The following is a 7286-nucleotide window of genomic DNA, read 5'->3' as shown; positions in this document are numbered from 1 at the left end:
CTTCTTGAATAGTTAAAAAAAATAGGTTTGAATTTTTATTGTGTAAACTATGCTGGGTTAGAATTTAAAGATTTAACAAAATATTTTTGTTGTTATTATTATTATTATCATTATAGCTTATCGCTCCGTCCGTATCATGCTGTGCATCCCTAAAAAAGAAACGTGGAATATTCCAAATAAACCTTGTCACCCTTGAAAAGGAAAAAAATTGAAATATTAAAAAAAAAAAAAAAAAAAAAAAAAGGTGTCGCTGTTGAAGCAAAGCTAATAAAATTATTTATCTTTCTTGGCCTTTTGGCTAAGATCAAAGTGTAGTATCTGTTCTTCATGTGCTACATTTCAATTTCTTCTCTCTCAGTGGAAGAGAAATCCTTTACGACTAAGACAATGTTTTCCCCATGCTAAAAAGCAACCCCGGTATCTAAATCTGTCCCGTGCGGAGGCATTGTGAATAGGTACTATGTTTAATGTAACAAAGTTTTAATATTAAAAAAGTAACTGGAAAAAGTTATTTCTTATTTATAATTACAAAATGCCCTGGAAATGTCACTTCTGATTAATTATAAAATACCCTGGAAAATGTCCGTTCTGATTTTTTTTTGTTTACTTGCCTCCCCCACAAGGGCGCGATTGGACATGAGATCGGTTAAAAATTTAAGGGGAAACCAGCTCCCCAAAAAGGGCACTCTGGTCAATAAGAAAAATAAAAATTGTATCAGTAATGAAGGATTTTCCTGCATTAACCAAGACGAAAAAAGGGGGGATTTATGTCAGTGGCATGCTGAAACTGATACTACACTCAGAAATTCATGTTAAAGCAATGGTTGCCTAATCCCTAACCATGTTAATTTTTTTATGTATTACTTTCGAAAAGCTGCTGAAACAGTTTATGATTTAAACAATATATATTAGCAGAATATGCGGCGTCATCCAGGATTGGATAAGATAGGTGAAACATATATACTATGAGAATACCCAAAATTGATTGATTTGTTTGTAATAAATAATCAGCCCAGACAATATATCAAAGTTAATATTTAAGTAAGGGGGAGCGACATAGTGGGTTAAAGTTATGAAAATTATTGTCGAAATTAGTAACATATACAAGAGTTATGAAAAATGATGAAATGTAAGTTATTTGATTGGCGTGTTTGTAATGATATAATAAGCCCAGACAATATATCAAATATATATCTAAGGCTTTTGACAGGGTATGGCATGAGGGTCTCCTCAGTAAAATCAGATCATACGGTATCACTGGTAGAATACTTAACATAATTAAATCCTTCTTAGATAAGAGAAAAATCCAGGTTGTCCTCGACGGTCATACATCTAAACAATATGATATAAATGCGGGGGTGCCCCAGGGTTCTATCCTTGGACCTCTATTGTTCTTGATATTCATAAATGACCTCCCCGACAACATTGCCTCTGAGATGGGTATATATGCTGATGACACTACACTCTATGGCAGGCACGACAGGAAGACGAATGAACACATTTCTAAAGAAATGGCAGAAAAACTAGAGGAAGACCTCCAATCTGTAGTGGAATGGGGACAAAAGTGGTTGGTCGCGTTCAATGCTGTCAAGACTAAACTAGTTTCATTCAATAATTACAAGAAACCCTCTCTACCACCCATAGCAATGGCCAACGACTCTTTATCTGAGAGTCCATCTTTCAAACTCCTTGGCCTAACGTTCACAGGAACAATTACATTGAAGGCATTGCCAGGGCCGCTGCAAGAAAGGTGGGCTCTCTCTACCGTGCTACTCAGACCCGAAAGTATCCTGTACCTCTATAAGGCCACCATTCGCCCATGTATGGAGTATTGCTGCCACATCTGGGCTGGTACATCTGCTACTAGTCTCTCGCTCCTTGACAAGGTTCAAAAGAGAGTCGCAAGCTTGATAGGCCCTGAACTGGCATCTAAGCTTCAGCCTCTGGTTCATCGACGAAATGTTGCATCCCTCTGCCTTTTCTACAAGTAGTTTAGTGGTGAATGCTCTGACGAACTGCAATCACTTGTGCCCCCACGACGTGAGCACCCTCGACAAACCCGACAGGCTGCTAAATCCCACCCCCACACTGTAGAGATCCCTAGATATAAAAGATCTTTTTACTCCAATAGTTTCTTCCCCAGAACCGCTAGACTCTGGAATTCCATTCCAGGTCCCTGCTTCCCCAACAGTACTGACGTGCAGAAGTTCAAGTGTAACATGAACCGACATCTTGCTGCCCAAATCCCTACATAGTACCCCAGTAGTTGTTTCCCCTGATAGTAGCCCCCTACACCAAAGTGGCAATTTGCCTTGTTTGGGGTGAAAATGTAATAAAAAAAAATATTATATAAGTAGGAGCGAGAGGCATAATGTGGGTTTTTAATTATAAAAATTATTGTCGAAATTAGTAACATATCAAAGAATTATGAAAAATGATGAAATGTAAGTTATTTGATTGGCGTGTTTGTAATGATATAATAATCCCAGACAATATATCAAATATATTATATAAGTAGGTTTTTAATTATAAAAATTATTGTCGGAATAAGTAACATATCCAGGATTATGAACAACGATTAAATGTGATTTAATCGATTGTGCGTTTATAATAAAATAATCAGCCCAGGAAATATATCAATGTAATTATGTTAGTAAGAGAGGGCGATAAGGATGGTTTAAATTATGAAAAATAATTGTCGAAATTAGTATCATATCCAAGAATTATGAAAAATGTAATATATTATTTAATGCATTAGTGTATTTGCAATGAATTAATCAGAGCAGATAATACATCAAAGTTATTTTAGTAAAGTATGCGATATGGCGAGTTTAAATGATGAAAAAGTGTAAAAATTAGAATTATTAAAAATGATGAAATGTGATAGTTGTGTTTATTTTTATAAAATAATCAGCCAATACAATATAGCAAATTTAATATTTTAGTAAAGGGAGGGGGCGATAATGTGGGGTGAAATTATGAAAAAATATTGTCGAACATAATAATCAGCCCAGGAAATATATCAAAGTTATTATTTTAGTAAGGGGGCGATACAGTTTTAATTTAAAAAAAGTAGAATAATATGACTGTGCCTTCATTCATGCTGAACAGAGCGCTCACAGCATACCCAGCAACAATATATTACATATGAAAAATTTCCACCAGTCCCGCTAGTTATTATTATTATTATTATTATTATTATTATTATTATTATTATTATCTGAGTAGCATTCTGGGTTCTGCATTCAAAAATAAAGTCATTCAATAATAATAATAATTCTCAATACACAACAAAAAATAATCATTAAATCAATGTTTACTTTTTAAAATTACAAAAACAGGAAAAGTACCAAGTACCCATGTGTGCTTATTTTTCTGAGCCATTCGTAGGGTCAAAACACTAATTTGCTACATCTGGTCTGGTATAACTACCACAACTATCTTTGTCATAGACAGAATTCAAGAAGAGTCACAATCTAATAACAATGTTGCATCTTTATGTTTTACAAGTATTTCAATTTTGAGTATTTTCTGTCTAAATTCATAGAATTAGATTTTATTCAAAACAAGCTGTTACTGGTCGCATGATTAAATTGTTTAAAATTTAATTTTGAGTATTTTCTGTCTTCTTCATAGAATTAGATTTTATTGAAAACAAGTTGTTACTGATCGCATGATTAAATTGCTTAAAATTTAGTCGAGTTGCTCCAATCTGTCTCTCTTTTGACTTCTTTTTTCACATAGATGTTATGAGATGCCCATTGACTAACTTAAACTAGACCACCATTCGCCCATGTATGGAGTATTGCTGTCACATTTGTCTGGTGCATCTGGTAATTGTCTCTCGCTCCTAGACAAGGTTCAAAAGTGAGTCGTCAATCTGATAGGCTCTAAACTGTCATCTTAGCTTCAGCCTCTGTCCCATCGACGAAATGTTGCATCCCTCTGCCTGTTCTACAAGTAATTTAATGGTGAATGCTCTAGCGACCTGTAGACACTTGTGCCCCCACGACGTAGACACCCTCGACAAACCCGACAGGCTGCTAAATCCCACCCCCACACAGTAGAGATCCTAGATTTAAAAGGTCTTTCTACTCCAGTAGTTTCTTCCCCAGAACCGCTAGAATCTGGAATCCATTCCAGGTCCTTGCCAACTGTACTGACATGCAGAAGTTCAAGTGTAATGTGAACCGACATCTTGCTACGCAAATCCCTACATAGTACCCCAGTAGTTGTTGCCCCTGATAGTAGCCCCCTACATCAAAGTGGCAATTTTTGTTGTTTGGGGTGAAAATGTAATAAAAAAATACAAATAAGTTGACCATTTTTTAAAGTCTTTCAAGGAACTAATTATCAATGAACGGTACATTTCTTTTTATCTTCAATACTTGTGTATTCTATTAAAATTCACCTTTGACATTTTTCTGCCTTTTTCATGATCGGCTGAAAAAACTTCAGTAAAACGTTTAATTCTGGCTTTATATTTTCCTTCCAAGTCGTAAGAGTTTCGACTTTTTGACAAAACATATTTATAGAAAAATCCCCATAATCTAATTATTACAAAACATCTGTTCCCAAAATAGTTCTATGGTTGTTAACACGAAAATGTTGTATTACCGATAAATATATCATTAGTGATTAATTCACCTTCCAAATTTATTCTCGATCGGGCTGTTTTGCAAGAGTTTAGTATCAAAGGTTTATTTAATTTGTAGTGTTATGTAATTTCCTTCCAAATTTATTCCCGACCCAGTCATCGTGTTGGCTGTTTTGCAAGAGTTAAGCATCTTGGGTTTATTTAATTTGTAGTGTTATTTAATTTCCTTCCAAATTTATTCCCGACTCAGTCATCGTGTTGGCTGTTTTGCAAGAGTTAAGCATCTTGGGTCTATTTAATTTGTAGGTTTATTTAATTTCCTTCCAAATTTATACTCGACCCAGTGATCGCGTTGGTTATTTTGCAATAGTAAACACCATATGTTTATTTAATTTGTAGTGTTATTTAATTTTATTTTCAATTTATTCTCGACCCAGTCATCGTGTTGGCTGTTTTGCAATCTTTAATATTTATTATTATTTTTTTTAAATTATTCTTTGCATGTTGTTGAAACGTAGCAGTTTAAAAAGATAGAGTTTGAATTTTTATCGTGTAATTCTTCTTCTTCTTCTTCTTCTTCTTCTTCTTCTTCGTCTTCTTCTTATTTTTATCATTATCATTGATAGATGTGGCTCACCTGCATTAATATTGTGTTTTTTAAATTTATTCTCGACCCAGTCATCGTGTTGGCTGTTTTGCAATCTTTAATATTTATTATTATTTTTTTAATTATTATTTGCATGTTGTTGGAACGTAACAGTTTAAAAAGATAGAGTTTGAATTTTTATCGTGTAATTCTTCTTCTTCTTCTTCTTCTTCTTCTTCTTCTTATTTTTATCATTATCATTGATAGATGTGGCTCACCTGCATTAATATTGTGTTTTTTAAATTCATTCTTGACCCAGTAATTGTGTTGGTTATTTTGCAATCTTAAGTATTTATTATTATTTTTTAATTATTCTTGGTGGCTCACCCGCATTAATATTGTTTTGTTTTCTCTTATATGAGAAAGATTTGATTATATTAAGTCCATTAAATATATGTTCAGTAATACTATACTAAATAATTCCATAGTAGTTGATTTTCAAGAGAATTACTTAGTGAAATAAATTGTCCGTGAGGGTTTCTTCTATAACTTCCTCTGCCTTATAACTTTAAGAGATTATAATTAGGTTGTCTGTTGTTGGGCAAGCTCGTCTTAATCCACATTGTCTGTAGGAAAGGAGTTTAGCAATTATGAGGTGGTGGACAAATACTTGATTAATTAGAAGGATTTTATTCTCCAAGCTCTTTGTATCTTCAATCGCTAGTTTGTAGTGTTTGGTTTGGTTGTTTTATAGTGGATTTTATAGTTTTTGTTCCCTGCTCTGCAGAACATGAACGAGTTTTTCAATGGGAGAATGTATTAATGTTTGATACATTTAAGTTAGGAAACCAGTCAGGAAGTTGGAAGATAGAAAGGGCAAATGGGAAGAGGGAAAAGGGGGGGGAATATTGGTTGTCGTTTTTTTGTTTTTGGTTTTGCAGAATATGTTTTGCAAAAGGAAGTAGAAAAACAAAAAAACATCAATGTTTTGTACATTTCATCTCAGGAAGCCAATATCTTCAGAAAGGCTGATCTGATAGCACCAGGAGAAGAGAAGGGGGGGGGGCTAATGGGGCAATAATTTTAGGAGTTCATTATGCATAATTCCTGAAAACTGGTAACATAGAAACGATTTCACAATTTATAGTAATGAAAGCAAGATTCGGCAAATAATTTGTTGAGCGTTTGCAGATACCCAAGTAAACGTCAACCGAGCATTTTAAAAAGATTATAGCAGAGAGTAAAACACTCCTTCAAGGTGTCTAGGTTCATTATGATATATGGGAAGAGCTCATTTTCAAAGTATCGATTTGTCGGGAATGATTTTATAGGTTTAAATTGGAGTTGAATGCAAATAAGCCTTTTTAGTTGTCGTCTATACAACCTCATGCTTGATTGAAAAGGAGGATTTTTTGATTGACACTTATTTACTATACTGTTTTAGGCATTTGAAATCGTCGTTGTATCGAGATTTTAATACAGCCAGTCTGTCTTTTATCGTTTTTGGATGCAAATTTATCTTAAGTTTCCACGTTTCTTAAGGATTTTTATTGCATCTTTTATTTCTCTTTTGAAAACGAAATGAAAAATGCATCTTACTTTTAACGTGTGAACAAAACAACTTTACGATTTTATCGTAGTTTTTTTTCTTAACAATGTATATAAAACTAAAAAGATAATTACATTTATCGCAAGTTCGATTTTTTATTTTGTTGAAAAAAAGTTTACTACAATCTGTTTTTGTCACATTTAATTTTCTCTTTGACACAAAATCTAAGTTTAAAAAACACAAAAAAAGAGAAATGTATATTTTTAGCTAATAAATCCAATGGCAGAGTTTTCATTCATACCTATTTACTCGTTGAACATTTTAGTTAATGTGGAAAAACGAGCATTACTAAAACCTAGAAACAATCCTGTTGATAAATTAATTCATTGCAATACAACGAGAAACACTCCTTAAGAGTCTTCTAGAGATTAGTGCAAACTTAAAGAATGTCTTACTGGTGTTAAAGGTGTTTATTCGTCACAACATTTGATTTTCTCTTTGAATCTAAGTTAAAAAAATCACATTTGTTGTTGGTTGTTCCTAGAAAAATCATT

At 33.4% G+C, this 7286-nt stretch overlaps 1 pseudogene; it reads left to right on the top strand.

Annotated features, from left to right (window-relative positions):
- The first annotated feature begins 277 nt into the window (after positions 1 to 277).
- LOC145274810 (U2 spliceosomal RNA) lies at positions 278 to 375 on the top strand (annotated as a pseudogene).
- The last annotated feature ends 6911 nt before the right edge of the window (positions 376 to 7286 follow it).

This window comes from Euprymna scolopes, unplaced genomic scaffold (genome assembly GCF_053919585.1).
Source record: "Euprymna scolopes isolate OS-2025 unplaced genomic scaffold, ASM5391958v1 sca465, whole genome shotgun sequence".
NCBI lineage: Eukaryota > Metazoa > Mollusca > Cephalopoda > Sepiida > Sepiolidae > Euprymna > Euprymna scolopes.
Note: the sequence above shows the minus strand (reverse complement) of the source record. Positions and strands in the feature narration are given on the sequence as shown.